At 40.3% G+C, this 27,806-nt stretch overlaps 1 long non-coding RNA gene across 1 annotated transcript in view; it reads left to right on the top strand.

The window, feature by feature from the left end:
- The window catches only part of LOC104145088 (uncharacterized), a 60,234-nt gene that overhangs the window by 16,574 nt on the left and 15,854 nt on the right, over positions 1–27,806 (top strand). Inside the window, exons 5-6 of the long non-coding RNA XR_694239.2 lie at positions 3,187–3,338; positions 18,727–27,475. This is a non-coding gene — a long non-coding RNA (uncharacterized lncRNA). The remainder of the gene's footprint in view (positions 1–3,186; positions 3,339–18,726; positions 27,476–27,806) is intronic.

Here is a 27,806-nt window from a genome sequence, read left to right as displayed (position 1 = left end):
GTAAGAAGCTAATAAGAAAGTCCTGACCCTGTCCAAGACCAGCTAGAGACAGGACTTCAGGATTTTGAATTTCTAGCTGGTGACACGTCTAGAAACCTAGCAAGGAGAAGCTGTGGCTATCGGTGGAAGCAACACTGATACAGACCACTTATATTCACTGCAATAGGTCATGTCTTGTCCCGCAGTGACCTCACAGTTACACCACCTTAGTCCAGCAGGTAACTAAGGGACTTCAGTGAAGAGCACAGATAAGGGTAAGATAGTGTAGGCAATGGAGGCAAAGAATGGGAACCCTCTGAAGGATGAGTCAGATTTTTAATGGGATAAGAGCAGCTTACTTTTAGCCCGTAGACAATGCAAGGTAATTTGGCTTCCCTCAATGAACAGTAAAAGGGCTTTAAGAACAGTTAAATGACCTCTGATTTCTAGCCAGCCCAAAAAAAAAAAAAGGCAAAAGTCTTCTGACTTCTCCATAATCTGACTTCTGCCTTGACTGATCCCCGCGGCCTGAAACCCATGGAGCAACCATGGCATGTGAAGTCAAAGATGGAAAAGGGAGCATGTTAACAAGATAACTTCCTTCTTTTCTTTCCCTGCTACCCAGGAATCCGGCTACCCTTTTTTCATTACAAATGTTACTAATGAAAACTAAAATCGGACAGTAAAAATGCACTTTCTCCTGATGCTCTTTTTTCTCTTCCTTTCCCTCTCACTGGCCCCACCTGTACTAACACAGTCACACTTTCAGTCGTCCTTACTGGAAGCAACGCCAGCTTTCAGTTTTTATTAAGAAAGCTAAATCAGGAGTTTATAATAGTCCTTTTATACTTTTAATGTTGCCCATTTTACTGCTGCTTTAACATTCACTACCCAGACCTGGCTTGTGTTCCATGTTCCCAGATCTGAACAACAGAACACCCCTATTAATTTAACCATGTCCTTTCTATTCCTACATTTCTTAAGCAGTACAGCTGTGATTTTGTCTTAATTTCCCTCTAGCCCTTAAACATCGTTCAATTCCATACATGCAATCACTGCAAAGGGAGAAAGTCAAAGGGGAATTCACAGTTCCTTGTGCCTGCAAAAGATCTGCGGTTGTACACTGGCCTTGTATTGCCACCAGGGAAAACGTGCCTTGTACCAAAGTCTGTTGGGTGTACTCAAGGCCTTGACATGCCCTAGACAAGGCTCACCCAGCTATGTGGGTGCTTAAAGGAGAGCCTCGTTTTTTTCATACTTACTTTTGCTGAAAAACCTGCTCCCGCTGTTCTTACCAATTTCAGTATCTGCTTTCAAACTGCAGGCCCCACAAGGATCAGCCTTCTTCCATGCACCCATCTCGGGTTTAGGTCTGTGTTCAGTTGCTCATTGTTTCCTGCAGCCTGGTAACGCGTCAGAGAGAGAGGGAAATGGGGAGAAAAAAGGGGGAAAATCTTGTTGACATTTCTGCTTCCTGCTCTTTGGTGATGGGCTGTGAGCTGCTTCTTCGTGCAGCTAATATTATGGAGCCAGAGTTTCAGAATTACGTAAGCTGCTGAAACCAGAAGTGGCTAGGATTTTTCTCAGAAGTACCTTGCTCCTGAGCTGTAATTGATATCACAGCAAGTGGATATAGCAGCATCCAGACTTGCATTCAGATGGGATTCAGCTATCTCAAGCCAAAACTGAGCTTCAAAAAGCCCCTGCTCAGATGCTCCTCCTTGAGGTGCCTGACCTTCCCTTGGTGCCACACTTTGCTGCCACAGCCCTTTGTAGGATTTAACTCTAGCCATCTACCCGTGTCTGTTGGTACTCACAACCACCAAAAGCTTGCCTGTCTGGAATAAAATGCCTCAAACAAATACTGATTGAGTTCCTGATGCAAGCCACTCCTTAGGCAGACTGTTGCTTAAGTCAGGTCAAAGATTCATCGTGTTCTTTGTAAGGCTGGAAATATCAGAGAGAAAACCATTTGTGCAGCACTCTTTCTCCGTGGAGGGTGCTCCTGCTCTGGGGTTATGCACTGATGTACCTCTCCTCTCGCCACACATTAATGAAAAAAAAAATACTGTGGTACAGTATGACCTCTCTACAAGCAGAAAACAAGCACCATCCTGTACCTAAACAGCAATATATTAAGATCATTACTGTATTTAATATAGTCAGCCCTATCACTAATCAGTAAAACTAGCAGTGGTATTATGTTCTTTTCAAAGTGACAGATTTGTCAATAGAATAAAAAAGCCGTTCTATCTAGACATTGTAACATAAATAACGGCATCTTAATGGAATACCTAAAATAACAGCAGGCAGAAAGGAGATCTCTTTTACCAAGAAAAAATGTTCAGTTGTTGACTAATTTGCTGTAAATCTGTCTTTTGCTTTCTAGTCAATCGTTAACAATCAAAGGCCACCTGGCTTAATTGAGCCTAATTTTCAGGAAGCCTGATCTGGCATTCCTTACACACTACTTAGTCAAAGTGAATGAAGGACAAGGAAAACAATAGAAGTGGTAACGAAATGAAGAAAATCTGTCATTAAAGCAATTTTCTAAACATTCACAAAAATGGTTTTTCAGTTGCAGCCATAAAATATGACAATTGGCGGCCGTTTGATAAACTAGCAAGAAAATAATAAAGTTTGTCCTCTCCTAAAGGCTTTTAAGGAGTACACACACACACACACACACACACACACACACACAGAGCTATATTTATTGTTCAAATCTGAAAAGCAACAGGCTATAATATGACCACTCAGTTACTAAAGTAAGTGGCTTTATACAGCCACGATCTTACAGACATCCTTTGGCATGTGGGCCATGGCCTTGGAAAGATTTTTGGAAGGTTTCGGCCAGAGTGAATGAATGGCTCAGAGGACAAGCTTCCTTTTCAGCACCAGGAAATATCTAATGAAAGGCCAGTTAGAGCCCAGACAGCTTTCTCTGTGCTCTGCAGCAAGATCTCCTCTCATTCAAGCTCTTTAACTGGCTCTGTCTTCCTCACAGGAGCAGAAAAGCAGCTTCCACCCTCACTTCTGACAGGAGATGACACAGTTTACAGGGGATGAAAGTTTGGGGGCCCTGCTCTTGGGGTCATTGCAGCAGTCTCACCAGACACTGCTGATGGATGAAGCCTTTATTTTACATTCTGCCTGAGTAATTTTAATAAATATTGATAGGTTTGCTCTATTATTAATTTATTTCAGGCAGAGCATGTCTGTGAAGCCAAGGAATGTCCTTGACAGAGGAAGCAGTGCTTACCAGGCATAAGTACCTCTGCTGAGGGCACAGCAAAGACCAGAGGAGCCTGTCAATACAGCTAGAAAGATAATGATGTGCCCTGTGGTGCTACAGAAAGGTAAGGCCTTTCTTCAAGACAGAAATGTAAAAGTATTATTAAGTATTTACCAGGATTTTTCCTAAACAATATCATCAAAAGATGCGATAACACTTGGGCACTGTGTGGGGCAACTGTGAAATGAGGTGTTTCTTTCCTTTACAAGAAGGGGACATGTCATTCCCAGCTAGGCTCTCTTAATCAGGATTGGGCCTCGAGCTAGCCACGGGTCTGGGTTTCCCAGAGCTTTGGCACTGGTTCACAAGGCGCGCAGGGCCGTGCCATGTGTGTGGGCACGGCACTGTGCTTGCATGGAGTGCCCCTGAGAGATTCGGTCTCCGTCGGCACGGAGCGCTGCTCGGTCTAGCCTTTTTATAAGATGAAGGCTTTAATCTTAGTTTCAATTTCCTCCATAAAATTTGTATGCAAATATTTTCCTAGCTCTCAGACCTATTATGAATGGGATTGCCCTCTGGATGGTTGCCAGTCAGCTTGGCTGCCTTTACTATAGACTTTACTGGTTGGCATCAGAGTTGCTTTGCATGTACAGACCCATCTGCAGCCGTAGCAGCCATTTTTCCCCAGCTTGGCTGAGTATTTTTGCGATTCAGAGGTGGCAAGCTATTTGTAGAGCTTGGTTAGTTAAGGTATCTAGAATACCTGCAGAGTCCATTTATTCCCAGCATGACTGAGACAGAGCTGAGGCTCAAAAACATATTTCTTTCCTCTTCTGCTGTGCTAAAGAAGAAACACTTTGTGAACACCCTTTTCAGCTGCCAGTTTGTTTCTGTGTAGGTTAGTATATAGAAAGGGTTTTGATTTTTCTTCTCTGTACCTGACAAGATCAGCCCCTCAGTCCTGAAATAAGTCACCTTAACTCAATACTCACCATTATCTCTCCCAGCTTACTGCTAATTTAAATAGCCAAAATGATCATGCTTTACATTGAGGTTCTATTTATGAGTAACTGATAAAGGACTAATAAATGGTTGATTGCTGTTGTAATAATTTGTTAACTGAGTATTATAGAGTCCAACAGGTTAATTGGTTTCAAATAACCATGGCTCATAACTGTCTATAATCCTTTCTACTGATGTCCTTATAACACACATTTAATCTAAGCCATAATGCATATCTCTTGTGACTATGCATATAGTCACTGCTTTTATCACCTCTATCATGGAACTTTGAAACCACAAATATTTTAAAGCAGAAAAAAAGTTAAACCAAATACTATGAAGGTAGTGAATTCTGTGGAAACGTTTCCCTGTACCTTTTAGTTTAGACGCTTGTTGGTATTGAGGCCTTTTTGAGAATGAGTGATTTGTGGCTTCTCACACCAAACAAAACAACTGCATTTTCTATATTTGCCTGGGGCTTTGCAATTCTAAGTGTCCCTCTCAGATGTGTCAATCGTTTAGTGAAAAAATGAGCTGAGACTTCTGAACACTCCAGAGAGTCATGCCAGTTGCATCTTCCTTATCTGCTAGATATCTGGGCATACTTTGTTTGATAGATATATTCCAAACCAAAAATAAATCTTAACAAACCTCCCCCTTCTCACCTTTTTTTCTCATACCAGCTTTATTATAAATGAAGCTTTGAAGCCTCTGCATGCGTACCAAGGGAGATTGAGTTGGCAATGGAGTAGAAGAAGAGTGTTTCCTGAGCAGCACTAACACCGACAGTTATCTGGCCACATAGATGCTTTGTACATGCCAGCTCCAAAGCACCTGTGGGTCCTACTGTGCCAGAGATGCTTCTGCTGATTTGTATTTCCTATGGCTTAGTTTCTTGCTGTGCTGCTCCGTTTTACCCAATCAATGCAAATGGGCCAGTATATTGAAAAATCTCATCCGTATTTTTTAACCCAGGAGAACGACTTTAGGCTAAATTCTGATCCTCATTGTAAATATCTTCACTTAAGCCAGCATGGTGCCACTAGAGTAATGCAGATGAGACCTGGCATGACTGAGGGGTGATTTCAACAGAAACAGAGCAGGTGAGACCCAAAGTTACCCAGTGAAGGTTTCACCTGCTCTGTTTCACAGAATTATCAGTGTTAGTGAACTGTAACTAACTAGCCTTCACTCATTATTGTAGATTTCCAGTAATTGAATGCTAACATTTCTTTCTATCCTACTAGTGAAACAGTTCATTAACAGCAATAGAAGTATTAGGGCAGTGGGGCAATGACAGCAGCATGCTGCAAAGATAGCTAGGAGAGCTCCTCAGCATGCCCACACCAGCATAATCTGTGAAGGGTAATTGCAATGGTGAAAAAACAACTGTATTTTAAAGCTACTTCCCATAATTTGCTTCATTTTAAGCAGAGGGAAAGAAGTTTAAACTAAACAAATGCTCACTCTCCTTCACTTCCCTCTTCACATCAGTCATTGTCAGCTTGATATAGAAAATACGGCTGTTAATAGCTTGCAGTGGAACAAACATTTGCATAACTGTTACCTCAGAGCCCATAACTCTGAGCTAATTGGCTGATGGTGATTAAAATGATTAAGTGACTGTAATTTATATGATTAACCAATTAAACCATTCTCTTGTGATTGGCCCAGGGTAGGCTCTGGGATGTGAGCTTGTTTCCCAGCATGCATGCTGGCAGAGTATGGTATTAAATATTCTTTGAAATACTTGCAGTTGTTCCTGCCAACAGTACTCAAGGTGCTTTAAAGGTAGTTTAATTACTCCGGATCATTTGTGTAGCACAGAGACTCATAAGTTGAAGACAACACATGAATTATTAACAAAATAAATCTAGCACCAGCTAGGATAGCACAGAATTATTGAGGACAGTGAACAGGGCAGTGAATTTGATCATCCAGGACAGATAGATGACAGACTGGTGTAAATGGATGCAATATCACTGAGTTGAACAAAAGCTATGCTTTTGTTTATCCCGGCATGACATCTACATTTTGGGCCTTGAAAGCTGGAAGTTCACCAACAGATCTGAAAAAAAGGTAGAGGAAAATAATTGTAATTCCTTTTAGGTAAAAAAAAAAGGGAACTGACTTGGTTAATTTGTAACCACTTCCATTATGAGTACATTTGCCAAGGGAGTGAATGTTGTTTGAGCGAGTTCTGGTTCTTGAAGGAACTAGGCAGGTGGGCAGGAAGCAATAATTAAGCATATTCTTTGTTAATCTCCTGCTAGGTACACTGAGAGGAAAACTTGCTGTGGTTTCATCCCCCTCTTTCCTTCCCCCCTCCCACCTTCCTGTGGGTTGCTGTTGCTGAAATAAGGGGCTGCTGCATTTCTAGCTTTTTTTCCCCTCACCTCCTACCAGCAGACAGTTTAATTCCATGCTTCCTGAGGCTAAACACATCCCCTTCATTCACATTACTTTCAATTTCAGCTGCTGTGTGTCCTGAAATCTTAAATCCATTGCCAGTTAAACTGGACTATCAGTTCTGATGTTACATGTTCATCTTTTAAGAGATGAGAGTAATATGTTTTTCTTTTTCAGTAAACTTCAGTACAAATTACAATTACCTTTGTGTTTCTCATCTTTCTTGACTGGTTATTAAATGTCAGCATAACAAAGATTGCTAGTATTTTACTATCATACAGGTTAACTAGCTCCATATGCAGTTTTATCCTGAACAGTGCCAAGTGGCCTTGGCAAACTGGCAAGATTGCGGTTTTTTGTTGTTGCTACTGCTGCTGCTTAGCTACATTAAACATCAGTGTGATGCTAACTGGGTAGTCCCCATGCTTGGGTGGATAACTTCTTAGGATAAGTTATTGTATTTTAGGAAAACGAGGTTTGAAAAGTCCGTTGTTTCATGAAGGATAGCAAAATCTGAACAACTGCATGTAATCTGAATATGTTCTTTGAAAAGGCTCTGTGAGAATGACTGTAGTGTCAGAATGTCGTTTCCACAGTAAGCTGTAGCAAAATTAAATAAATTGCCCATTTTCCCTTGCTGATCCTATGGTAGAGTCCACTTTCTTTCTGTTAGATGACAACGTCTCTGCGTGCACTGAAAGTGTTCAGTCGAGCTCAAGGGGTGTCTGTGATGCTGCTCATGAAGCTTTGATTCTGGAGGTAGTGTATGTGCATGCATGTGTGTTTGTGTGCATGTATATCTATCTCATTACTGATACGTAATAAACGTTTTAGACCTGACCCTGAGAAACATTGTGAAAGCCTTCAGCTCCCGCTGAAGCGAATCACTGTAACTTTGCAAAACTGAGAGCAGTTAATGAAGGCTGAGGCTGGGGTGCAGGAGATTCTGCCTCAGGTTTGCGTGACCTTGGTCCATCCTCTCACCCCTCTTTGCATCCATTCCCTGTTGCTAAAAGGAGGAGTCACACCTTCATCACTCTAGCATAGCTTGAAGACAAGGCCATTAATATACATAATGCACTCACATAGTACCAGGATGACCTCCATGGAAAAACTTATAAATAAACATAAATAGGGGCCTGATGAGTAAAAGGCTGGGTCCTGCCTGGGCTTCATTGGGACTTAAAAGGACCACACAGAAAATGCATCTTAAAATAGATTATTTGAAGGTCATAGCCTCCTACCCTTACCTGTCAAGACCCGAGCGGAAGCTTTGCCTGCAAAGTGATAGCACTGCTGATGACATCAGCACTCTACATGCAGGTTTTGGCAGGTGCTAGCCATTCGTTTCACCTTTACAACTGTTCATCCAAGAATTTCTTTGGAGTCATGACTCACTGTGTGCTTTTGCGGCAACTCCCATTTAGTTGTATGAAAAAACTCATTTCTGCTAAAGATCTGCTGCTGGGATATCAAGACTTGAGAAAATGCAGAGTCTCTGACTGATTCTTTTGATAGGTTATAAAATATTAAAAGGTGGTAAAGTTTTAAAACTTATTTTTAGGTATCTATCTACAGCCAAGTCCACTTGGCCTAAGTGATCAATCAGTGAAGCAACATTACATAAAAATGCTGAATTCATGTTATCCTGGATAATCTATATTTCAAAAATGAGACCGAGCTCTTAAATGGCCTGCACATGGGTTTGATCTGCTCCCCCTCTTTTAACTTGCACTTCAGTAGCCTGGCTTTAAAAAAAATTAACTGTTTCAGTAATGTGGGAGTCCTTTCATTCCTACAGTCTTCTGATTAGTTCCAATAAAACTGGATAGTAATAAAGTTAAAATCCATTAGTGAGTTCAAGACACACAACAGAACTCGTGCTGGTGTTTAAAAAAAAAATAAAGAGCTAATAGCCTCCTGTCCAATTTTGACTTCAGCATGAATATTTTTGAAAAGTTTTTTTTATTTCAAACCTCAGCAAAGCAGGTCTTATTTTCCCATGCAATACTATAAAACCTATTCTGGCCGAGTACTGTAGTAGTGGCTCAAAGCATGACTGGCCATAACCAGAAAAAAGGACAGAGGTACCTTAAGGTGCTGAGGACCCAATGTCCACATTATGCACATTTGGGCTGGAGACAAACTGAGGAGCTTTTTGCACTGGTCCTGGGCAAGGAACATCCACTGGTGACCGGAGCACTCTCTGTACTTTCCCAGGGGAGAGCTTCAGCTTAGCTTCACCTGAAATGCTCCGGTTGTCCCCATGAAGTTGTTCCACAGTGCAGCTTCAGCAGCCGTCCAGGTGCTGGGTGCAAAACTGCTCCCTCCAGTTGCTGGTTCCTTACAGTGCTTGTGAATAATTGGAGCACCTGCTACCTCATGGAAAGGTATCATGACTCTGAGGTTTGCTCAGGCCTGACATGGTGGTGAAATCAACTCCACTCCCTAAATCACCTAAGGAGGCTCGATCTAATGGGCATTTGCAGACTCCAAATGCTCAGCAGGAAGGTCAGACTCCACACAGAATGCTTTCATTTAAAATACACTGTGGGGAGAAATCACCCCTTTTCTGCAGTGGACTACCCCCGGGAAGGATAGGAGCAGGTTAGATGGCCACCCTAACCCAAGGGGTTTCAAAAATCTCATCTCTCTCCTCTCCAGGCAGCCAGAAAGGCTGGAGGGAACACTTTTCTGGGCTTTTAGCCCCCCACCCCAGCTGAGGAGGAAACTGGCCCTGGCTTTCTCTCTCTTTCTATCTGGTTAAGTGCTCTAACCACTAAACACGTATACAAAAGGAGAGGCACCCCCAAAACCTCCACCAACAGCTGGGTTTTAAGAGGGAAGACAGATTAACGCAGGCCATAGATGAAGTACAAACCTCTGACAAGTGCTTGGATCAGAGGGTTTCCTCACAGGAAAAACAGTAGACTTTCTCCTCCTGAGGAATAATTGGAGGCCTGGCAGGTGTGCCTGGTGCTTAAAATAAAATAAAAAATTCCATGACTGCACTTTTCAATGAAGTCCTCTTTTCCTGGATGAAAATCAATTAACTCTTCACTGTGCCTTGAGGCTAACAGACAGGAAAGAGATTAACAACAGGAAAAGAGACTTCAGATTTATTGTACAGCAACATAGGTCTCCCCATACTTGATCCACTCCATGAGTCGTCTAATCCCGGGTCCTGTCTCTGCCATGAAAGTCCAAGGCATTTAAGCACATGCTTAACTTCAGGCATGGGAAGGTTTTCAGCAGCCAAGTGGAAGTCTGGCTTTCACCTCTCTTCCTCCCCCAGCTTTGAATGGAAGTTACACACTTAATTGTCCTCTAGCCCTTTGAAAATTTCCACTCAACATGTTTTCCTAAAAAGTGAAGAACTACTGAACTGGGGCCTTGCGAAGCAACTGCTCCGAAGGGAAGCTGCTTGTTAGCCCTCTGTCATCTAGCAGCTGGCTTTTGTCCTCAGGCATGAGGGTTTACATGCATGCTTAAGAAAAATATTTTAAAAATGCAATTTAAGGTGATGCTGGCCATTCTTTTTGGCAACGTGTATATGGCTGTCCTTTCTTAGTCCTGTAAAATACATGGCTAAAATGAGGGTCAGTGTCACACAGATTAGGCAGTGTTTTAAAAAAAAATTAATTTTATTGAATTTAATTTTATTGACTATCTTTCATTTTTTAATTAAGATAGAAGGTAACCAAAAGCACAGTGTCCCATCATCTTTATACTAGACATGATGCTATATGTTGCATGAGCTGTTAAATTTGTCTTCTCCTTAATGCACATCCTCACAAAATAAGAAGCGTTTCCGTACTTTTTATCTTCCTTCGCTATTTCTAAGCACTCAGACTTCTATCATGTCATCTTTGAGATAGGAGAACCAAAAGTATCCTCATATGATTTATATAATGGCATTATAATAGCCCCGGTCTCTACTCTGTTTTTTATCTAATCTAACCTTTTTTTCGTGTGTGCTTTTTCAGGTGGTCTTGACTAGTGATTGCGAAGTGGCTATAGTGAGATCAGAACCAGATGATATGTTTGGGCAGTTTAAACTAATCTTACCAGCGTGCATTACTTTGTATTTATCTCTTGGAATTAATATCAGCGTATGGGTTGTTCTCTTCCTTTGGATAGGACCCTATCTCAAGGTCCTAAATCATTTTGTCTTCTCTGCCACAGTGCTGCTTTGCTATTCGCCCTTAGAAAGAGTGATGATTATTCTCCATCCCCCTTCATATAATGATGTATATAGGAAAATGCTTTCTACCCCTCTTCAGTTTCTGTACTTGATAAGATCGGTTTCCTTAAATTACATGCCAGGGTAGTCTGTTCCATGATGTACCCCGTATACAATGGTCCTATTTTGATATGTTGATAAATGGTTAAGACGAGAAGGAACAGTTACCATCATCCGAACGAATTGCTTGCATGGACTGTAGATCTTCATCTGCTAGAGCACAAATTTTAGCAGGCACTTAAAATCTGCATGTTTCTAGTTTCAGTCTTCTGCTTTTGGCTTCTGTTACCAGGATCCTGTTTTGTATTTGTTAATTGAGAAGCATTATAGTTACTTAGAACTCCTTTCTTTCTGTGAGTGATTATAAACTAAAATTAAGTTAGCTCTTAACTTTCACCTTCACAAGCTAAATATATGGAATTTCTTTCATATGGCAAGCTTTCCAGGCCTCAAATTATTCTTGTAGATCTTTTCTGAACACTCCCCAGTGTTTTGATATCCTTATTAGACAAAGGACACTAAAAAAGAGACACGACATTCTACTAGTACATTAACTGATGCTGTATATATAGACAATATCACCTTCTTAGCCCCAGTTATATATCCAAGCATCACATCATCCTTTTGGCCAGTTTTACACTGAGAAATCGTATTTAATTGTCTGTCTGCTGTGACCTCTCAGTTCTTTCCAAAATCAGCTTTTTCTCAGCGTTAACAGTATACATTCTCTCTACCTAATTTCTTCTTACCTATATGACCTTGCAAATGACTCAGTTAAAATACATGTTGTTTGACTGTTTCTAGTTCATCATATTATCAGGATTATAATACGCGACCTATCCTTATCATTATTTAACCACTTCCTCCATCCTTATCAGACATGCTTCATAACTTTTACGTTCAGTATAAAATGATTAATATTTCTTTCAGCAGAGAATCAATCTCCACTGAGCTCCACTGGAAATACTCACATACATTCCTAACTTCATTTACAAATATGTTTTGAGATATAACAGTTAGATAATTTTTAACAGTAAGATACATTTTTTAATGGTCTGCTTGCATGAGATGTGTACATTTTGCATCTGGGAGTAGGACATGAAAGCACTGCTGTTATTTTTTTCCCTTCAAAAATTTGACAAAAACAGGAAGAAGTATCTGTTATCAAAGTTTTCCACTGAGAAGTCTTCCTTTTCACAGTGGAAAAAAGTTCAGCAGAAATGAAATCTTGTATTTCAAAAAAGAATTAAACAGAAGAACTGCTGTAGTGCCTTCTGGGAGTCCTAACTGAAGTGCTTTAATTTTTCTTTCTTGACTTCCTAGTTGGCCCACATATTCTATTTTATACCAGGATGTCTCTGAGGTATAACGGTGCATTTTGGGATTCCTTGTCTTCATTACATTACAAGCAAAACTGGTGATTCAGCACTGAAAGAGAGCAATTCAGATGCAAGATACTTACTGGATAGACACATTCGGGGTCTGAAAGGAAACTTTACAGCCTTTCTGTGTTTCGATTTTTTGACAGAAGGACTACATTTTCTGTGGAAACTGTTTGAAGCCTTAATTTGTACAATGTGCACCACTGTCCTGCGTAGGAAAGCATTTAAGTGTTGCATATTTTCCTCCCTATTCAGTAAAGTGCTTAAGCACATTTACTTAAAATTGAGCACCTACATGTTTCGTGAGTAAATATATCTCGCTTTATGTAGTCCCTAAATTTCTAGTCTTGAGTACTGAACTGTTTTATACTAATTTGAATTTTTTTCCCTATTCGTTCCCTGTATCAGCTCAAACCCTTAAGTCCTGGTTAGCTCAACAGATTGTCTTTACTTTCACCAGTTCAACTTATTTTGCTTGCTCAGCTTAAATTCTCTTGTGCCCCTGCTCTGACTACTTCTTCTTTATGAGACTTCTCTCAGCTCAGATATGGTTAGGACAACAGTATCGCTAACACGCGAGCTTCCCGCACTCACCCCTGAAAAAGCCCACAAACACTCACACGCACACCCACCCCCCTTTCCCTTCTGGTCTCTGTCCACTGTGCCACTTCTGACACAGTTCCTCTGAAACTATTTCTAACTGTATTTTTCCTGTAAGTCTGTCAAACTGCCTAAATGGGGCAACCTTTTCCTCAGCCTCTTTATGGGTTAGCAAGACAAAAAGCCACAGAGCTTTATTGTATTAAAACACTGGGTCAAATGTACCTTCTGAAAATGTCATCCTGCTCTCTACAAGGAATAGGATACTTAGCTGAACACTTAGTTTGTGTTAGTTAAATCATTTCTTCCTCCTTTAACAAGATCCTGATTGCTGTGATTGCTTGTAATGACCATAAGAGGGGCTTCAGGCAGTTTCCCGTTTTGCAATAGGCACTTTGTGTCTTGTTTAATATGCAAAACATTTCTTTGGAAAGGCAAATATACTTTCTTTGTATGTACAAGAAAATTTGAACCCTGATACCATCTTATATGAAACCAGTTTTACAACCATCACTGTTCAGCTGATTGCATGTCTCTTTTGTAGTTCCCGTCCTCCTGAGACAGAATCAAGGGTTAGCTAGTGAAAACAAAACAAAACAAAAACACAACTCTTTGGGCAAGATCATCTACTGGTATAAGCTGACAGGACAGTGGTGGTACTAGAACTGTGCTACTGTGGCAACTGGAACTGTGCTGGTGCCGGGTGCGTTCTCCACTGTGCCTGAGCAATCTTTTCAGGTCTGCACTAGTCACAGAAGTGCCTGAGCCATGCCCTTTCTCCTTCATCTGGACATCATCTGTCTCATTTCCTTCTTGCTTGCAGAGAGTGTAATTTATACAAAATACTGCTTAGCTTTACAGTATTTTCTCATTCAAGAAGAAGGTTATATTCAAAACTTGCATGCGAGCACAAGGGGAAGTGCTCAGTGAAATAAAGTAAGTGGAAAGAAGCAGGGAAGGAAAACAAATACTTGGCATGTTTCAATAAATATAGAGAGGAAGGGGGACAAGGTGCAAGCTTCAAGACAAAATGACTGTAAAAATCATCAATCTTTGACCTAGAAACAGGGTAGGACAAGTGACAGAATATCGAAAATTAGATCGTCTCAATGGCAGAGCAGGGTGGCCACTCTAGAATTAGTACCTAATTTGATTGCACAGTTGCATTTTACCAGCTGGCAAAAGGCTTTTTCCTAGGCTTTTGTGCACTTTCCTCCTAAATTAGCACCCCTGTCTTATCTAGCGAGACAGACATTTGATTTTCTGTATGATTTTTAAGTGATCCCTACTTCACCTTAAATGGCGAAGCCACACCAACCAGAAGTACAAGTCTAGTTATAAAAAAAGTTAATATTCAAACTGCCCCTGAAAAGTTTATATGGCTTACTATTTTAATTAACCCAATCCAAAAAGCCTAGAATTTGGGGAGAATATTCTCCTTTATAAATGCACATCTGTCTATTCTGAGATTGGAGCTGCCCGTAATCTCAATAGCTGCTCCCTGTGCTGCTGGAGACACGTTTCTGAGACTGGCTGAGCCAGCTTGGATGATTGAGAGTCTACATCTATTCTGAGCTTCTAAATGCACAGCTGATAGCTAAAGTTGACTGTGCAAGAATAATGACGTGATGTTATACCTTAGGACTTTTTTTTTCTGGCATAGGCTACCTAGAATGAGAGGTCACAAAAGACTCTCCTCCCTCCAGGTCCCATATAAGTTTTGGTTGCATGGGTCACTCCTTGCGGCAGATGAAGATCACTTACATTGTCAGAACCAAACTATCAGAGAAAGGCTCCCTGAAGAAAAATGACAAAAACCATCTCTCAGAGACATGCAGCATCTCATAAAAATAGCAGTACCACCACTGCGACCAGTATACACTTCATTACAGTAGATAGTCAGGATTAATATCTAAGAGGCAATTGCTGCAGTGTCTACTCCAGCAATTATTTGTATATGCATGCATACAGGAGATGAGGCAGGAATAGTGGTGAAATGACACACAATGCCTCTTTGCTTCCCTAGCTATGTCACTCTTGAAATATGAGCACTCTCTAAGCTGATGACTTCCTCGTACTACTTATACATTATCCTGCCTGGGCAACAACCAAGTTCTGTGCAACAGTACTTTATTATTTTAATTAAGCTTATTGCAAGAGTAATCATCATTGCCATCAGTATCAATCACCAGTAATATTCCCGTGATGTCTGTAAACGATGAAGGTCCTAACTGACAATAAATAATAATGCTGCTGGCTTGAGTTGACACTTCATTGGACTTTACTGGGTTGCTCTAAATACTCCAGGGCTTGCTACAAAAAGAACTATTTATCTATGACAAAAGCTAGGTCTACATGATATTTGTTTTGGCTTCCCAAATGGATATATTCATAATGTTTGCAAAATTTATCCTTTTGATTATGGCAGCTACCATATCTGAAACATATTTTAAAAGAAATTAGAGAGGTCCCACTCCTCTGCTGCAGAACTACTTTCCCACATATCCTTAATTAATAGTAATTTGAGAAATTTCTTTATTTTTTGGAAGAAGGCAAAGTATAAAGTTGTTTGGATTACAATAATGCTTTTGTCATTAATAGGGAAAAAAATCTGAGGGACATCTTTCCACTCACATTTAAACAATTCCACAATGTCAAGATCTGACTGAAATATATTACTTACGTATTTAGTTCAAACGGCCAGTATACTTGCTTGTTTTTGTCATCATACTGCTATGGTTTAAGCACTCAGTCTCCTCCAGTTTGTGCCACAAATACTCTTAGTACGACAAAGGCGCTTCTGATATTTTAGAAATTGCATTCCTATTGTTATTTCTCAGTGTGTTTGTTAATGCTCTCAGGATGATCGTTTGGAATTCAACAAGACGAGACATGTACAACTGTTCCATAATCATAGACCTTAAAATATTAACAGAGTATTTCCAAGAAGTTTCAAAATATTGGTATCATGGACAATAACCCCAAAATATCTTTTGAGATCTCTCATTTAAAAAAAGGACTATTCCGAAATACCCATCCACCTGAGCCATAGCTGATCTCAGCTGTAAGGTCAGTAGCTCACCTTTCCTTTTTCTCTCTGTTCTTCTTTCTCTTCTCTCCCCTGGAAAAGGCAGGCCACCAAGCAGGGAAGGGATCTTTGGTGGGTCATAGCAGAGAAGCTTGTTTATTGTACCAGACTTAAGAAAAGACTGACGTTTTCCCAAAGCACATTTTCATGAAATTGAAAGCTTTATGATTTTTATATTTTGATAAGGAACATGGCTGTCAAAAGGGCATGATGAGGAAACTCTTTAACCACGCGTAACAGCACAAAGCCAAGCATGCAGCAGTCTGCAGGACAAGAGCTCCTGTAAATACTCCACTCACAGTCTGTGTGGGGACCTAACTCTTTTACAGGTGCTCAGACGAACCTATTGGAACCAATGATCCAAAGGGTCCTGTTGTTCAGCCCTTAGAGCATGGCCACAGAGCTGGCCTCCAGCAGCTCTCTGGCTCTACATGCTATTGCTCTTGGCTCTCAGTCATCAGGGCAGAAATGGGTCCAGCTTGGATCCTGTTTTCAGCCCAGCCTGGGGTCTCCCCAGCCCAGAGCCAGGACACTAAGGGGTGTGCAGGCAACGCGAGCCAGCAGGGCTGCAGTGCCTATCTGTCGTCATGGTATAAACACAAAGTTAATGATCTGTGTTAGATGAAGCTCAAGATTGCATTGATTTTCAATGTTCTCCATGGAAGTAGCTCACCCAGCTGGCAGAGTTTTGAATTCAAAGCATCAGGAAACTTCTTTGTCTTACGAAAGACCCAGCAGTACGGAAAGTGGAGGCAGAACAATTAAAAGAGGCTGTCCATTTGCCCTGGATAAATCTATTCTTTCGTTCTCCATCACATGCACTGCAAAAGGACAAAGATATGCATGAAGCATTTAGGCAACAGAAGACCATTCCTGCATTTATTTCTTGCCCAGCTGACCCCCTCACATTCACTTCATGCACTCTGCCATTTTCCACCTCCATTTTTTCTAATGCCTGTATTTTGTAACTGGTTAGTTTAGAAGACACTTTTCTCTGTCTGTTTATCTACTATCTATATCTCTGTTCATTCTGGGGTCACTCAAAAACCCAATGCATGTGTATAAACAACTCTTTTTTTTTTTTTTTTTTTTTACTTTTGAGTGGCCTAATAGGCAGTGTTATTCTAAGGTCAGACAATTAATTGGCAACAAGACCACTGTTGCATCCCTTTTCGCTGCTGTTCACCTCTGGCGAGATGCAGTCTGGTCCGTTCTGTGTGCTTCCAGGGAAGAAAACGCTCGGAGGTAAATCTCCCTTTTCCTATCAAAGCTCGCAACACCCACTCTTTTCTGAACATAAGTGCAATTTTGCTATGGAAAGAGAGAGTCTGTTCCCTGACCAGACCATCCCACTGAGGACTGGGAAATTAGAAATGTTACCATTATTATTGCAAAGCTTTGTTCAGTGAATAAAGCTATCGTCGCTTCTCCAAATGGGAGTTGCTCTCTTTCCATCCTTTCTTTGTGCTTTAGTGCTGCAACTCATCTTTACAAAGATGTCTCACTCTCCCAGTTTCTTCTCCTTACAGGTGTTAGTTATGCCATATATCTCTTTCTATATGTCATGTCACAGCAAGTCACGGTCCTGGTGCTTTGGGCTCTTTTTAAAATTACATTTTACACATCAGTAAACTTGTAATGTAGGAACTGCTTTCTTAGTGTTATTTATATCTCTGCGTAGCAAAAGAATTTGTCAGAGAGTGATATGAATGTTATTTATCTGACGGCTCAGCTTTATTGACTGCTACATTTCACATCCTTCAGTACTTTTTGGCAGAGGAGTAAATAACAATGCTATTAACCTCTAGCACCAGTATAAAAATAGGCAGTTATTAAGGGGTAAATATTACTTTGATTATTATTGCCCCAGTCTGCTTTCTCTGTAATAAATAAATTCCCTTTGTGGATCTAAAAAAATACCAAATTTTATTTAAGTTGTAGACAGCCATCTGGCTACTTGCTCTTGGTAGTCTCTGGTACCTTCAGCGTTAAGTAAGGAGTGTATACTTCCTTAGCCACCTCACTGGCTAGGATTGAATTAAGGATAGGAAAATAATAAGAACTGGGCAGGTTAAGCCAACATGCTTAGGGCTGGGTTGACATCTGTCTGTGTTGCATTAGTGGCTGCCTTCTGTGACCCAGTCTAACCTCAAATAAATACCAAGTAGCCTTATGAAGGGCCCAGACTTATTACCATTTAAAGAGCAAAAGTCCCAGACACTAACAATGGGAAATGAGTTAAGTCCTAAACCCTTAGCCCTTTCAGCAAGAATTAAAATACACACAGGGCTCACATTCTCAGAAGTCTTTTCACATCCAGGCTCCCATTGGTTCTGAAAACTAATGGACATGATATATCTAAATACCCTAGGGATCAAGGTTCCAGCACCTCACCAGGGATGTTCAGCACCCTGCAGGATCAAGGCCTTTGCAGAAGAATCTCTAAATCCCCTCAAGTGGTAATATTTCATTACAGACAAGGGAGAGCAGTATAAGCCACATTTCTGTTTCTATGGCAATTGCAGTGGCAGGAAGCATTAGGGTTTGTTACCCTATAGAAGTCTATCTTCTGTTAGTGGACAAAAGTTTCCTCTTTAAAATCTGATCTGCTTCAGCTGGAATAAAAATAAATGGCTGATAGCATGAATGCATTTTTAAGTATCCAGTAAATAAAGCAGCTCTGTATATAAAGTCTAAATATGTATATTGGGTTAGATTAAAACAATATAAAGAATTAGCATATCTAGTAATGCTCTGACATTTAGACGCTCTCTTTCTTACTCTTTAGGGTTAACCACTCTGTGTAAGAGATCAATGCCAAGTCGAAAGTGCGGTCATTTCAGGCTGTGGAACATGCTGGATTTCATCTTATGGAGTATCTTTCTTCTGGTAGATATTTTCATCTGTTTCATTTCATTCTTCAAGTGGCTTATGACACTGGTATTAGTGGAGGCTAAAACCGGCATCTGCCTATCTCCATGCATCAGCCCAGGAGAGCAATCCCTGTCCTTTCTGAAACTTGGGACGACCAGCAAGCAGTTGTGTGCCTGACCCTGGGCTCATCAGCACGTGTGCTAGCAACAAGATGAGAACAGCCTTGATGCTCTTGACCATGATCTTCCATAATGGCTTAGTGAAAGTATTCAAACTGTTAAGTTTGAAAATTGCATCAATGTAAAGCATTGGGCTATGCCTAGAAGAAAACGAAAGAAACAGAGAAAGGATGCTGGTGAGCTGCTTGGTCTGACAGCAGTGGAAAGGTGCCACATTTTCGCTCATCTGCCCCTGTGAGTGCTCAGTGGCAGAGGAGTCCTCTTTTTGACTTCAGTGGGAGCTGAATTTGGCTGGAAGACAGATCAAAGGCTGACACCCCGGGCAAGGTAACAGTGGTGAACGGTCTCACGCTTAAGTGAACAGCCAGATCTCCCATCTCTGTATCCAGTAGGTCATGGCAAGAATAGGCTTTAAATGGCACACAGAAATACTTGTTAATCCTGACAAGAGAAGCGCCAATATGGCCATGGCCATTAAGGTGGGATTAATGGGGTCGCTACGGTAGGAAACATATGAGACCGTGTCTGAGTTTCTTGACACATGATGCCAACAAAACTTGTTTGGTCTTATTTTTCTCTTACTAAACAGGACCGGCTATGTTTAAAAGGGAGCATTCAAACATATCTGGAAACATTTTTTTAAGAATGGGGGATATAAGTGATTTTGTGGGCCTAGTGGAGACCACAGTCACATAGAGATAACTTTGATTTTATATTGTGATCAAGCTGAAATAACTTGGAGCTTTTGACCGTTCAGAGAAGTAACTTAGGAGAGAAGAGTGGATAAGAGAAGTAAGGATTGGAAACTGGTGATTTTTAGAGCAACAATGTAAAATGTCAAAAACCTTTTAAGTGAGTCCTTAGCATTTGGCCCTAATTACTGAATCTTTTCAATGGGATGGAGGAACTTTTGCTACATGCCTTTCATACAGCTACTCTGTATGCTATTCTGTATTCTGCTTGCTGATCAGATAAAAAGCAGATGGAAAACAAAATGAACTTTAAGGAAGCAACAGCTAAAGCAGCATGTTCTTTGTATACAAATTTGTTTAATGAGGTTATATCTATTATGAGTTTAATTGCAGCAAATCTGATCCTCGGCCATTCCAAAAAAATTAGTCACTACTAATAAAAGAACATATGCAGTTTACAGTCTTATTGAGCTTTTCTCCAGAGACACTTTTACAGATTCTTTGTCATCTGTTTAATTAAAAGTTTACCAACCTATTCTGAAAGCTGATTCCAGATTTCATGTAGATATGTTGCTTTAAAACCACAAAACAAATTTTTGTAAATTGAGCATTTCAACCTCTCCTAATAAGAATACAGGAATTTAACATGTGTTCCATGAGATTTGCGATGGAAAATCATAATGAGTCATGCTACATCTTAAAATCTAATTTATCTTATTATTTTTATATAAATAGGGAGCAATAATCCTGGAGCTGTATCAGAAATAAAATCAACAGCTATTTCGCAAATAATTAGGTCCTTACCCAAATGGATTACAGTACTGATTCAGATAACTGAATTGGGTATAGGTGGCCCCATGCGTGATGTATATTATGTGCATATGTCGGCATATGTCATAATCCAATATTTTTGTTGCAAAGAAGACAGCGAAGTCACATTGAGAGTGGAAACTGTGAAAGCTATTCCTGTAGGCTTAAAAAGATGCTTTCCTCCCTCCCTCTCTCTATTCGTCTCTCTCTTCTTCTCTCTCATTTTCAATGTGACTCAAACCCCAGATCCTAGAAGTGTACTACGTATTTTTTCACTTGGCTGCCTATCAGTTGTGATTTTTATCTTAACTCTTTGCACATTAACTTTTTCAGAAATAACAAGTCATGCAGGATGAGATATTAATCATGAGTTTGGTTCCTACATAATGACAAGGAACTGCAGAAGCTCATATCCAGGGCCACATCACATCCCCAGCTCAGGGGATTGGTATGCCCTGACCTCAGAAAGAAGTTAAATGCTTTCAAAGCTCTGAAAGTCACAGCTTCCCCAATAGCTTTTTGACCTACACAAAACAAGCTGGTGGTTTTCAGGGTCACGTGGATGGATTTTGTGTACCCATGAAGTTTGAATCTCTCTCTTTGTGCCACGCGCAGAGGCAACAGCACAGAGGCCACTGCACCCATTGCCAGCTCCTGTTGTTAGACATGACTCATTTTTCTAGCAAGGTGGAGCCAAAGAGAGTAAACCTTAAGGGAGGGAGATCTCATGTTGTAGGAGCTAGGAAGAAAGGAATATATCACCATTGGAAAGTGGAAGTTCAGAACAAAGCTATATGGAAACTTGTGCAAATGCTGCAGCTCCATTTTTAAGTAAGAGAGCTTCAGAAGAACATCATACTATGGTTTCATACATTTTACAGGCTTCTAAAAATAGTTATATTCCTGATATTTTGAACAGTTTATAAAAATACTTCCTTAGATCCTCTTTACCCATTTTAGATCTCTACCTTGACAGGGAATGTTGCAAATGAAGGATTCCAGGATGAGATGATTGCGGGTGAGAGAGACAGCCTTACATAGAGTTTATGTGTCTGCAGATACAAAACACATCTTTATCTCTCTCTCGATTCTCTGTAGTCATGGCAAGAAAAAATCAGATACAGAAAAGGAAAATCGGAAGAAAGGGAAATAAAAGGGAGAAAACAGACAAAATATGGTTGATAGAAGGAATTGGAAAATATTAGAAGCTTTTGTGTATTCTATTATTTGTTCATTTTTGTGGCTTAAAGATACAATAGTGAAAAGCGTCATAGACTAGGTTCAGTAGAAAAAGAGAGATGAAAAGACTTCACAAAGGTGAGCAGCTGTATGGAAGGTGACCACAGCCTTAGCTACTGAGCATAAGATCCTTTCATAAAAATGTATAACACTGGAAAATTAGCCAGCAGAAAAGCAAACAATTTCCTAATCACCAATTTCCCTACCACTCCCTGATATGTCAGATAAATAAGTTCTTACATATCCTGTCTCATAACATGAATAATTTATCTTTTAAATTCCCAAAACATTGGTTCTAAAAATTGCTCATTTTATTAAAAAAAAAAAAGCACAATCCAGCAACGACACACTTCTCGAGTACTAAGAGTACTTTAGAATAATCTTGTCGTTTCAGAATGCTTTCTTTAGGAATGAACATGGTATATTGACACAGGTAATCCATCTAATGAAGTAGTAGAGGAATACTACTTAGATTTCTGTATAGTGAATTCCAGTCTTTCCCTCTGTGCAATTTTATTGCTGCATTTTTATGATACAGACAAAGCTATACAGCCAGGACAGTCATTCAGAAAATACAATATTGATTATATTGATACTGTCTACTTAATCTCCAGAACTTTGCATAATAGCATAGTCTTCCCAATGTATTTCTTTTTAAGAACAGACAAAATTTTTTAGACAGTTCCTTGTAATTTTTAACATTTGTGTTTATTTGAATCAGTACAGAAAGGTAACCAGCAATGCAAAAAAAAGTATCATTTATATCTTCCTGTATTTAAATATATTATCCATACTGAAATTAGACATTTATTAAGAGCAAGATATTTATTTCATACTCAGGGTTTTTGAAGTCTGCAAAATCAGCAGTATGGAAATTAGTAATTTTTGCTCATCTTACATTGTTTAATAGGTTAAACTGAGCATAAACTCAATGGCAGCATTGTGATTCACATCTAAACTGGGCTTTGTTTCTGTTATGGTATACTCTTCTACTCCTTAAGGGCTTCTCTGGTTCCCACTGAAGTCAAAGAGAGTATTTCCCTTGACACAGGATTACCTTATGAGATTCTATACATGTATTATTTGTAATAGCTGTTATAGCTGCACGTGCCACAGCCGATGTAGCTTGGATATGCTATATAGTGTATTTTTAGGGACTTTAAAATCTCTAGAGGCAAAGTCTTCCTGGGTAGAAACTATGGTCTTATTTGGAGATTTTTTTTTTATTCTAATTACATTAAATAATATTTCATCTCTTTTTTAAGTAAAAGAAAGCAAAAGAGGATTCATTATTTACTTCTTTATTTCTGTCATTTCCACACTCTTAAGAAATAGATCACCTCAGAAAATACTGTTTGGCAAGTGACTCATTCCTAATGTGATCTAGTCACTTTGATTTGTAAATTACATTAATTGCTTTATTTATTTTCCCTCTGGAAGCAGTAAACACATGTATAATTACTATAAAGGGATTTGTTTTTCAGCTAGCAGGGAATTGCAGCTTATTCTGCAAGAGGTCTTAGGTGCTACTGTTACATTAGGTGCCTGCTCAGCCTCAAGCCTAAGGGGATCCGAATACCTATCATACAAGAGTATGTCCTGTCCGTCAGCTCTTATGGGGCTCTGGGGTGGGAAATGCTTTCTTTCTCCTGTTGAGGTTGATTTACTTTGTGTTTGAATTAAACATTCATTAAAGTGAAATGTGGAACTTGGGTCTCTTTCTTACGAGTAAGTGCTGTGGTCACTGGCAGAGCACGTTGGGTAGGGAGGCAGTTTTATCAGAGCTGCACCCCGCAAAAATGAAGTGCTTGGAGCACCTGAAGAGTCTTTCTTGCCCCCTGCTTCCCCACTTTGTACCTGTCTGCACCACATCCTGCGCATCTCACTCCACTCTGCTGTTCCCTTGGAAATCCCAGCTGGAGTTATCATTAAATATCAGGGGCCAGAAAAGGACCTCAGGAAGAGGAGGGAACGGTGACATTGCAGGTAGCACAAGGGATACTAATACTTTTGATGGCCCTGACCATAGACCATTCTTTCTCTTTCCTTCCTCAGTCTTTCTTGCCATGAATATTTAACTATCCTATGCATAGTAGAACAGCTTCAGCAGAAGTGATTGAATGTCCTTCATAGCCTGGGGCAATAGGGCTTTTCAGAGAGGATGTGAGTACATGTCCCATGAGGCAGAAGAATGATTTGATCCCAGGTCTCTCATATCTCAGAGGAAAGCCATAACTGCTAGACTCTTGAGCAAAAGGGATCAGCAGGGTGTTGTCTGTTCTTGTTGGCTCTATTGGGCATACTCAGGCACTGCAGATGGGGTGGAAAGAGTCCTAAATGTTAGGCATTATAATACCCATCTATTCTGAGAGTAAAGACAGGGGACTCAATACACAGGGAGGATTTAAAGTTCTCCGACAGCCTTTAACTGTCTTTAATTTGGGTTAGTTAGTGCCGTACTTTATGACTTAGTATCCTTTACGATTTTGCACTGCTTCCCAGTCCAGGGGCCTAGCTGAGCTCCACTAATTCAGGGCCCAAAAACTAGTGAAGCCAGCATGGTCTTGCTGCATTTTATTTTCTCCTGTTCCTGGATTAAATTAGAGGGCCAGCCTGGCCTGCAGAGCAAGGTAATCTCAGGTCTCCCCCTACTAGTGCCACCTGGAAGGATTATTACAAGCATGGAGGGACTGCCAAATTAGTTTTGTTATGAATTTCCTCTGTGGGCCTTATGATTGCCCCAAAGGTACATTTCACCAGCACAGTCAGTTCAAAGAGACATGATAATTCCTGGAATACCTGGAAAAAAAAGGGATACTGTCACCTTGTAGGACCTACCTAACATACACAGTAACGGTAGCTGACAGCAGCTGAAACTGTTTGCTCACTGAGAAGTGGAGCAGAGAGACTGAACTCCTCCCTACCCTTACATTTTCTCAGTATATTTGATACACATGGTAGGGGGGAAGTTTAGGATGCCTAGCACTGCTTTTGGCTTTTCACTGTGTACAGATTAGCCCTCTCCAGCAGAATGGTCATCTAACCAGGGAGGGCCAAGGAGATGGTTTTGCTTTGTGAATGTGTTATGCATCCTTTGCAACTGCATTCATGTTAGAAATACAATCTGAATTCTTTCTTATCTTCCTGGCAAAGCATTGGATGAGCAACAGGGAGAACAGGGGAATGAAGATTAAAAGAAAAGAAAGAAACTATTGGAGTATTATGTCTTTTAACAGTTGCATGTCATTGGCAATGCAAATAGTGGCATGCACTCAGGTGCATGTGATTTTTGACACTCCTCTTATACTCTCCTCCCCCAAAAAATCCATGCACTCTTCTGCTTCAAATTTTTTGCTTCAAAGAATTGCTTGTATGCTCTGTTTCTCCTAGAAGATAAAACTTTCTGCTGTCAACACATTATCAAAAAGATAATCACTGAAGAGTACAATGGAATTTTTCAGAGTTTACCTCTTTGCACATAAATCTTTTCCACCAAAAGAATGGCTAGTTTTTCTGCAAATACAAAAGCAAAAAAAAAAAAAAAGAAGGAATCTCTCTGCAGAATATACTAAGTGGTATAATCCCAGTAGGTGTAAACCTACAAGATGACTCAAAGCTGTGTCACCACAGCTTAGTGGTAATATACATGTCTCTCAGGAAAGTTTAATTAACGAGGGCACTACGGTCCCTAAGGCTACGTGGTTGGTAGTCAGTGCGGGAACTGGTTGGAGCAGCTGGCTGTGCCTCAAAACGCGACAGAGCAAACGTGCCAGCACGTGCCGTAGACAAGCGAATGCCTAGTGGCCAGCAGACCTGCAACAGAGAAGTGCGCTGGCAAAAAATGCCCACAGGTTTTCTATTTCACAGTTGGGTCCTTTTCTTCTCCTACGTGACCTTCAGTAGTAAAGAACTTCCAGACTGCATTGTACTCTGTATTTTTTGTGCAACCATGGTGGTGTTTATGCCTAACAAGAAAATAGCCCAGCGCCTGAGTTTCATTTGCAGAGCATCAACGATGCGTTTTTTCTTGTGAGTAGTCTCATGCAAAATAAATGAGCTGAAAATGAGTACTACCTGGAACCCTCCCATGCCATTTCACTGAGTCACATTGCCAGGCACGGCCGCATTTGTAAGTCATATTAGGCTCAAGGCCATGCTTCAGATCCAAATTTTATTATAGTCCGAATCTGAACCTCTAAAATCTGGGAAAATCCAAATCTGGATACAGATTTTATGCTAAAGCAATACAAACTAATAATAACAAACCCATTGGAAACAAGATGTCTGTCAGAGACCCGGCATGCTGAGTACATTAGCAAAACATAAAAGGCATAGTTAAGAAAGATAAAACCATCACTGATAATCTAAATGAATCCTCTGCATTTGTGCTGATTAAGAGGAGGTCAGCAAGGACAATAGAGCTATTCTTTAAAGGGGATGAATCTAAGCATTTTAAATTGTAGTAGTAACAATACCAGCTAGAGGACAACTCAATAAACTGAACAGTAAGACATTGCCAGGGTCAGACAATATTCACAGAAGAGTTCTAAATGAGCTTAAGGATGAAATTGCTTTATTAATTGTCGTATGGGTAACTTACTGATCAAATATGCCTTAATGCGAGATGAATATAATGTAGCAAATGCGATATCAAAAAAGTGATCGTGGGACTTACAGGTCAGTAAGTCTGCATTCTCTGCTGTGCACACTGGTAGAGATTATAATATAGAAAAAAATAGTAGCTATGTGCATAAATGTGTCATATCAGGGAATAATCAAGGCTTTAGTAGAAGAAAGTCACACCTCACAAATCTTCTAGAGTTCTTTGAATTGCCAAAATATGGGATAAATTTCTCAGGCACCTGCCAAGCATACTCAGGACAGCAGTATAGGAAGGCATGGTATAACTGCAGCTCTGGGAGTGGTTGAAGAAGTTTTTTCCATTGCAGAGATTTAGGGCCTGATTCTCTTTTTCTCTGCCATCACAACTTCCTAACAACAACCAGGATCCTTCCAATGCAAGAGATGTAAACCTTCAAGGGTTTTTGCTGAAGAACTCCCAACGGTTGCTGTACAGAGAGAAGTGAACACAGGAACTCCACGTTTATATCTATTTTCAGGGCCTTCTTGTTTTGAAAGCTTTGTACATCTTCTATCATTAATACTCTAATAATTTTCCTTCTTGTATCCTTCAGACTTGATTTAGCAACCCGCAAAAAGAAAGACACTTTTAAACATGAAGAAAGGAGGAGGGCCCAGCAAAATAAAAGATGTGTATGTGGTGGGATCACCTGAAGTTATGGTTTCTGATGAAGCAGTAATGTGCTAATGTATGCTTGATGATCGCAGAAGTCAAACAGAGGTGGGGAGTTAAGCTGGCGAAAAATTGGAAGAAAAAGTGAAAATTTAAACTTAAAGAAATAGTAACCTTTTCAGATTTTGTAATCTATTCCACCTTGTTAAAGCTCTAATCAAGATTACATTTGCTTTATTTAGAGTAACAATGAACTGTGCACTATTTACTTATGAATTACAGTGACACCAAGCACAATTTATGCACTGGTGTGAGCGTCGTGCCATCACCCGTTTTCACACACCCCCCTCAGATGCCCTTTTTCCAGTGCCAAACCGAACATAAGAGCCTTGGGAACCCGCTAGCGGCGTCAGGGAGATGACAGCTCTCCGGCTGGATGCTGAACGGAAACGCGGGGACTGCTGTGCCTGTTCTCTGCTGAAGGATCTGGTAGGTAATCAGGGATTTGTGTGTCCTGTCCTGGCACCATTCCTCTACTCTCAGTTGTGCAAACAGTTCCCGACTGAGGTGTATTCTGTGGTTTGCGGGATACATTGCATGTGTTTTTCTCTCTTAGTTAACCTGCCCTTCCTCAAATCTCTTGGCTCGATCATGAAATTTGCCCCTCCGCGCCTGTTCTAAAATCTCGTGTAGAATTTATGACTCTGATAAACATGTACTGTGCTTCCTCCCTCTGAGGTGCCTGCTTTTCTGCAAGGAGGGAAATGATCTGTTTGTATTTACGGGCTATTTCCTTGCCAAAAAATATGAAGGGCAGTTT

Source organism: Struthio camelus, chromosome 2, assembly GCF_040807025.1.
Source record: "Struthio camelus isolate bStrCam1 chromosome 2, bStrCam1.hap1, whole genome shotgun sequence".
NCBI classification, from domain to species: domain Eukaryota; kingdom Metazoa; phylum Chordata; class Aves; order Struthioniformes; family Struthionidae; genus Struthio; species Struthio camelus.
This window is presented reverse-complemented; position numbering and strand designations above follow the sequence as displayed.